Source organism: Chelmon rostratus, chromosome 11, assembly GCF_017976325.1.
Source record: "Chelmon rostratus isolate fCheRos1 chromosome 11, fCheRos1.pri, whole genome shotgun sequence".
In the NCBI taxonomy this organism is placed as follows: Eukaryota; Metazoa; Chordata; class Actinopteri; order Chaetodontiformes; family Chaetodontidae; genus Chelmon; species Chelmon rostratus.
Window position 1 is genome coordinate 26,413,208 of NC_055668.1, and position 6,000 is coordinate 26,419,207.

General features: G+C 43.4%; 1 protein-coding gene across 1 annotated transcript in view; it reads left to right on the forward strand.

Moving 5' to 3' along the window:
* LOC121614350 (spectrin beta chain, non-erythrocytic 1) overlaps positions 1 to 6,000 on the forward strand; it is a 97,626-nt gene that overhangs the window by 25,990 nt on the left and 65,636 nt on the right. The gene's annotated exons all lie outside the window — the stretch shown is intronic.

Genomic DNA, 6,000 nt, shown 5'->3' on the forward strand with positions numbered 1-6,000 from the left:
TCAATTCTTTTCGTCAGAGATTCACAAGTGAAGCAGCGTTCTTCTCCTCCTCCTCCTCCTCTTCGTTTCAGGTGGAGGTCTTTTTACTTTCACAGCTGTTCTGCTCATTCAGTCCATCGTTCATGCTCACAGTCAAGCTCAAATCTTAGCTGAGGTTTCAGGAAATCTTCAAAAGGAAATGTGAGTTTAGATGGTTTTCATCCACTTCAGCTCTGTGAATATTAGGAGTTAATTCATTAAGATGAGCAGTAGGTGGCGCTGATGCTTACGTCACTGGATCTGTTTGCCCTTTCTGGGTACCGACACTAACACTGATGATAACGCTTAAACACACTCACTTTTTCTGTTAAATATCTGCTCCCATTTTTATTTTTTTTATTTGTTGTTTTATTTTACTTTATATTTTTCTGTTTTTTAACAGAAATCAAACAGTTTTTGGTCAAAGTTGCGACAGTTGCAGCTGCAGCTTCTGCAGGCTGAAGCTCCGCTGTTGTTTCTGTTGTTTTAACTCTCAAAGCTGAGCAGAAACGTGACGTAATGTGATTTATTTCATTTCTTGTTGTTTTGTGTTCTTTGTTTAGAGGAGATTCGTCTTGTTGTTCATATCTCAGGCTCGTGCTGCAGCGTCTCTTCGGCTCTTCTGTGGAAACCGTCTCTGTAATTTAGCTCCGCTGTCGGTGAAGTTTTTCTTCCTCCCGAAGCTCCGGCGGAGACTCTTTGTGCCGCTGTCGGCAGCTTGACGAGTGGGCTCCGACACAATGCATGCTGGGACAGCGGTAACCATGGAGATCAGCGGTTTTGACTCGACAATGTCCGTCTTTCACTGTGGACTCACAGAGGGAGGAAAAGACAAGATGAAGCTTAACAGATAATAAAGAAATATCTGTGAGACGAGCTGACACTGCAGCAGCTTCATCCAGACTCGTGTTAGCGAATTAGGGCTGAAACTTACTGACAGTTTCATTGTCTGTTCATCAGTTTGGTTTCCCAAAGCTCAAAATGACGTCCTCAAATGTTTCGTTTGGTCCACAAAGTTTTTAAGAATCATTGAAGAAGCTGGAATCAGAAAATGTAGACTTTTTTACTTAAAATGTTGCTCAAGCTGAGTCATCAATTATCCAAATACTACTACTACTACTATTACTTCTACTACCACTACTACTGCTACTACTACTACTTCTACTACTACTACTACTAATAATAATAATGATAGTAATAACAATAATAATAAGAATCCCTGGATAATGAGGCTAGAAGTAAGATAGAATAAGGATGAAAAAAGGACTAAATCTGAAAATCTAATTTGAACTAACTGCAAATTAACTTAATTAACTCATTGATTAATCATCATTCTGTGCTATAATACCTGTTTATATAATAAAGCTGCAGCTTCTTTCCGTCCATGTCGTCTACATTGATCAGCACCTGATGAGGATGCTAGCTGTTAGCCTTAGCTTCAGTCTGTTAGCATGGTGTCATGTACATAGCCATCAGTTGCATAGCATTGAAGACCCTTAAAACAAACTAGCTTACAGTAGCTAGCTATAGCTAATGACAGAATATGTGGTTGTGTAGAAATGAGGATTTTTTTTACTTCTGTGTGAAACTGAAGACTCGTTGTTTCAAAAAACACATGACTGTAAACTTCAGGTGCAGCTCGGAGGCCGGACAGGTGTAGCAGCAGTCGCTACGGGGGCTGGGAGGGGTCATCCATCAAGTAAGAACAAAAACACGTACGAGCGCGTTTGGTAGTGAATAATTTGAATGGATAAAATAAGAAAGACGTGAAACATGTGCTGACGTGCAGCCTGAGAGAAACAGGGAGATGCTGCAGTTGACGGCCGCCATCAGAGAGGGTGGAGGCGGCTCTAATCGCAGCTGATTGTAGTGGAGGATGCTGGGAGGTGAGAGCGGTGGGAGGAGGACGTGGGCGAGAGAAGAGATCCATGTGAAAAGAAAAGAAGCAGAATTATAACATGAAACCGACGCAGATCCTCAAACGTGATGATGCTGCAGCTAACGACTGTTTCCTTCTTTAATCTCCTGATTTCTTTCTTAATTAATCGTTCCATCAATGAAATCTCCCAGAGCCCGGTGGGACTTATTCAGATCGGCTGTTTGAAACTAAACGACGTTCAGTATGCGGATTAATTTTCAACAGATTAACGAATTGTTTCAGCTCTAAAGTATTTAAGTATTAAGTATTTTAAGTATCACCGGAGGAGGGTTGAACAGTCCTGAGCCACACTCAGATTTTCTGCCTCCATCCATCATCCTGTCGTCTCTCTCTCTATTTCTGTCCTTCCTGTTTTCAACCAGCATCATTACTGTCTCTCTTCCCTTATCTCTCCATCCTCTCTATAAATATCTCTGCAAGAGGAGCTTTACCACACACAGACAGAGTAACCAGTCATTTGCCCCCCTCTCTCTCTCTCTCTCTCTCCTCCCTATTCTTTACATGCTCTCTCGCCCTTCCCATCTTACATGTACATGACATCAGACCTCCGGGTCGAGTGTGTGTCATCAGTCTTTGGGCGTCTGCAGACTTCAGCGTCCGATCGTCAGTCTCTGGGCCACATTTTAAAATGTCCTCAGGTTTTGGGGTAGCAGCTCCAGCTTGAGCCTTGTTTTTTTACGGCCTGTATTTGTATACATTTAGTACGCCGAATTAGCTATTAGCACTTCCTGTTTGCACTGTGCACTTCCTGTTTGCACTGTGCCCGTGCGTCTACAGACAATTACCACTATGTTGCTTTTATCGTGAGAAAAACGTAAAAATGTGACGATTCTCAGGCAAGTTCTGCAGTTACGAGGAGCGTCTTTTTTCTGTGATATTAAAGTGGATATACAGGTGTTTATTTGTGACGGATTTAATGGTTTTCCCGGGAAGTCACAGTCACGCTGAATCTAACAATCTGTGTTTCAGGTGTGTGTGTTTAGCTTTGTGTTTAGTTTTGACAGGAATTGTAGCAACCAAAGTGCGTTGGTCTCCTTCACGAGCTGCGAGTCACTGCAGGTCCAGGTGTGGAGCATGTTGGTGAGCAGCCAGGTGAACTAACTAGAACTAAAATAACGAACTTCTGTTGAGAACGCCAGCGTGCACCTGTCCCTGTCACCTCACACCTCACACTTACAAACCTCTGAACACGCTCGGCGCCGAGAAACATTTTAACATGTGTTTGTCGGACGAAATGATTCATTGATTCATTTTCAAAATGCAGAGATGAACCAATGATGAAGGTGATCGATCAATCGGTGTGTTACAAACAGTGAAAGTGTCACAGAGAGAGTCGCTCGTCTCCTTCTGCTCTGACACACTTTCTAAAAACTCTGTGTGTGTGTGTGTGTGTTGTCATGACTCCTCGGCTGGTGTGAGTGTCTATGTGTGTGTGTGTGTGCTTTATTGCTTCTGAATGAGTGCACATTGTGTTCGCTTCACTCTGGCAACACACACACACACACACACACACACACACACACACACACACATGCTGTCAGGGTCCCAGTGGCAGCGTATTTTTAGCCTAGCAACACAAGCAGCTCCAGCCTGACTGGTTGTTGAGCTGTAAGTGGGTGGCAGCAGTCACACACACACACACACACACACACACACACACACACACAGAATATCAGTGTGTGTATCTGCATCCTTTGAGAGGAACAGACTTTGGGCTCTGCAGAGGCAGAAATAATCTCATTGGTCGAGTTAAACCTGAGTGGGCGGAGCTAGAAGATAAGCATGCAGAGTGGCGCAGACACACAGAGTTTGAACGGACAGCAGCATAAGCCAATCAGTGAATACATCTGATACAACAGCAGCCAATCAGTGTGAACAGATGTGTGTTTTCTCCTTTTCAAAGAAACTCATCAATAATGTCTGTTACAACTACAAATAACTGCACTCTGCTGATTATTAATTAATCGTTTGGTTTGTAAAACAACAGGAAACAATAAGAAAATGTTGACTACGGTTTCTGAGTCATTTTCACTCAGTGTGTCATCAGAAAAGCGGATCTGCACATTTGAGAAGCTGGAACCACCAAATGTTTGGCAAACGATTTGCAGGTGGATTTTCTGTCAAGTGACCAGTTGTTGCAGCTTTAATTTTCAGTCTTAATTGATTATTTTTGAGATTAATGAGTCAAACTGATTGTTAAATCTGTCAAATGTTAAATGTCACAAGTTCTCAGAGGCCACAGCGACGACTACAGTTGCTTTTTGTCGATCTTTCGTTATATTTTTAGAGTTTTTTAAAGAGTTTTTGGGGATTCAGGGTTTGTGGTCTGAACTGGACCTGCAGTCTGTCAGTTCTCATGTTCTGCAGTGAAACAGTAAGAAAACGACACGTTCAAGACAACAGAGTAAACATGTCGAGGCTGAGATGTGACCTGACTGCCACAGCAGTCTGCCTGTCTGTCTGTCTGTCTGTCTGTCTGTCTGCCTGCCTGTCTGTCTGTCTGTCTGCCTGCCTGCCTGTCTGTCTGTCTGTCTGTCTGTCTGCCTGCTTGTCTGCCTGTCTGCCTGTCTGTCTGCCTGCCTGTCTGTCTGTCTGTCTGTCTGTCTGTCTGCCTGCCTGTCTGTCTGTCTGTCTGTCTGTCTGTCTGCCTGCCTGCCTGCCTGCCTGTCTGCCTGTCTGCCTGTCTGTCTGCCTGCCTGCCTGCCTGTCTGTCTGCCTGCCTGCCTGCCTGCCTGCCTGCCTGCCTGCCTGTCTGTCTGTCTGCCTGCCTGCCTGCCTGCCTGCCTGTCTGTCTGCCTGTCTGCCTGTCTGTCTGCCTGCCTGCCTGCCTGTCTGTCTGCCTGCCTGCCTGCCTGCCTGCCTGCCTGTCTGTCTGCCTGCCTGTCTGTCTGTCTGTCTGTCTGTCTGCCTGTCTGTCTGGTGTTTGTGTCGAGTCATGGTGCCGTTTGCTGACTGCAGGATCCAAACAGACTGGTGCTGCTGAGTCGTGCTGCTGACTCGCTGCTCTCTGTTTACCTGCCGTTTGTTCGGACTCCTTCAGGGACAGTGAACACACCGGCTGCAGTTTAAAAAAGGAACTCTTAAACTAAATCTACTGCTGACTGATAACACTGATCAACAGTCAAATGAATCTATAATTTATCATATTTATCATCATTTGATTTAACTCATGATTCTAATCAAAACTGCCTTCAGCTCAGTTTTTCCATCAAAAAACTTTTTTTTGTGTTCAAATATTCTAAAAATATTTTTCTCTTCATTTAATTATTATAAGTTCATTATTTAATGTTGTGTAATAATTAGTCATAGTCAACCATCATTTTAAAAGAACACAATGTCGGAGCACATTTGTTTCACACGGTGCATGAAGCTGATATTAGAAATTAAACTTTTTGAGAGATTTTCGTGCAGAAACCAGCTGCAACACACTCACAGTTCATGTTTGACCTGCATCATGAACGCAGCGTGTGTAATTAAACATCAAACAGTTCCTGTTTCTGCCTTTAATGAGCATCGAGTATAAATTAACTGATCATTTGATTTAATATGATCATAATGAATTATGAAGGGAATCTCGACTAATATCTTTGGACATAATCATGATAATAAACTGCTGCCTATTCAGTGCTTATGATAATCTAATAACCTTTCTAACAGAAACCTTGAGGAAGAATTGAATGTGTCTGCTCGGTTCCTGAACGCCTCACAGCTCTGAGGTGTGTTTGGGTGTTTGTGTCTCAGCTCCTGTAGTAACCCGTTGTGACCAGAGGGAGGCACCGTTCTCTCAGTTTAGAGATGAACTCAGATTGCAGATGAGGAAGAGGCTGTGACAACCTGCAGCCAATGAACGAGCAGAGACATGGTCACATGACGTTCACAGACCTGCAGGCTGCCGTTTTCCTGTTTTCATCACTCAGTTTTCTCACTTTGTGTCCCTCCAGCTTTTAAAGTTCAGTGTTTCTGAAGCTCAGACGCACTGAGCTGCTCTCAAACAGCATGTTGATGGAATAAAAACAGAATTAAATATAAATGAATATAAATGA